Source organism: Sinocyclocheilus grahami, unplaced genomic scaffold (genome assembly GCF_001515645.1).
Source record: "Sinocyclocheilus grahami isolate Dianchi unplaced genomic scaffold, SAMN03320097.WGS_v1.1 scaffold233.1, whole genome shotgun sequence".
Taxonomy (NCBI): Eukaryota; Metazoa; Chordata; class Actinopteri; order Cypriniformes; family Cyprinidae; genus Sinocyclocheilus; species Sinocyclocheilus grahami.
The window spans coordinates 474,575-476,246 of NW_015505412.1; the positions used below are offsets into that span (position 1 = coordinate 474,575).

The following is a 1,672-nucleotide window of genomic DNA, read 5'->3' on the forward strand; positions in this document are numbered from 1 at the left end:
GAGAGCGAGCTAGGCTCTGGAGATGAGGATTCGGCTGCGCTGCCACCGTCAGGAAGAGTGGCATTGCCCGAGTCAGATCCAGAGCTGACCGCTATGCTTTCCCGGGCCGCCGAGAGTGTCGGGCTGCACTGGAGGCCTCCGCCTTCACCCGAACGCTCGAGGCTGGATGATTGGTTCCTGGGGGCGCAGGCAGGGTGTTGGCAGCCGCCTCTGGTTCCATTCTTCCCGGAAGTGCATGAGGAGGTTACTAAGTCTTGGAAGGCACCTTTTTCTGCCCGAAACAGACTTGGTGCCTCCTCCGTCCTCACCACCCTCGACGGGGGGGGCGGCCCAAGGGTATGTGGACATCCCTCCGGTCGAGCGCGCTATTGCCATGCAGATCTGCTCGCAAAGCGCCGCCGCCTGGAGAGTTAGTCCACGCCTTCCGTCCAGGACCTGTAAGTTCTCGTCCACTCTGACGGCTAAGGCTTACAGTGCTGCTGGACAGGCCGCTTCCGCCCTGCACGCCATGGCCCTCCTGCAAGTCCACCAGGCCAAAGCGTTGAAGCAGTTGCACGAGGGTGGTGCTGACTCGGGTGTGCTGCAGGAACTGCGTACTGAACCGGGCCCTTCACAAGCTCCCGTTCAGGATGTTGATGCAGAAACGCATCTTTCAATGCGTCCGTCCTTTTGATTGGTTCGCAGCGTTCGACCTCAAGGACGCGTTCTTTCATGTCTCAATTCTCCCTCGACACAGACCATTTCTCTGCTTTGCGTTCGAAGGGCAAGCATATCAGTACAAGGTCCTCCCCTTCGGGCTATCCCTGTCGCCTCGTGTCTTCACCAAGGTCGTGGAGGCAGCCCTCGTTCCATTGAGGGAAGCGGGCATTCGCGTTCTCAACTAAACTCGACGACTGGCTCATATTGGCCCGGTCCCGAGCGCAGTTGTGCGAACACAGGGATATGGTGCTCAGTCACCTCAGCCGATTGGGGCTTCGGGTCAACTGGGAAAAGAGCAAACTCTCCCCGGTGCAGATGATCTCTTTTCTCGGCATGGAGCTGGACTCGGTCAACCTCTCAGCACCTCTCTCAGTAGAGCATGCGCAGTCAATGCTGAACTGCCTGGGGTCCTTCCAGTGCAAGACGGCGGTTCCACTGAGACAATTTCAGAGGCTCCTGGGGCATATGGCATCCGCAGCCGCTGTCACGCCGCTCGGGTTGCTTCATTTGAGACCATTTCAGCGTTGGCTTCACGACCGGGTCCCGAGATGGGCATGGCGAAACGGCACTTAACGGGTTTCTGTTACCCCGTTCTGCCGTCAGACCCTCAGCCCGTGGGCAGATCTTGCCTTTCTTCGGACAGGGGTGTCCCTTGGGCAAGTATCCAGGCATGTTGTTGTGTCAACAGATGCCTCTGCCAGGGGCTGGGGTGCCATGCGCAATGGGAATGCAGCTGCGGGGCTCTGGTCGGGGCCCCGAATGCAGTGGCATATCAACTGCCTCAAGTTGCAAGCAGTATGGCTGGCTCTGCGCCGCTTCAAATCGCTGCTACACGACAAGCACGTACTGGTCCGTACGGACAACACTGCGACCGTTGCGTACATCAACCACCAGGGCGGTCTACGCTCCCGTCGCATGTCGCAACTCGCCCGCCATCTCCTCCTCTGGAGTCAGAAGCATCTGAGGTCGCTTC

The 1,672-nt window shown here is 59.3% G+C and overlaps 1 protein-coding gene across 1 annotated transcript in view; it reads right to left on the reverse strand.

Annotated features, from left to right (window-relative positions):
* The window catches only part of lrp1bb (low density lipoprotein receptor-related protein 1Bb), a 373,072-nt gene that overhangs the window by 26,802 nt on the left and 344,598 nt on the right, over window positions 1-1,672 (reverse strand). The window lies entirely within an intron of this gene.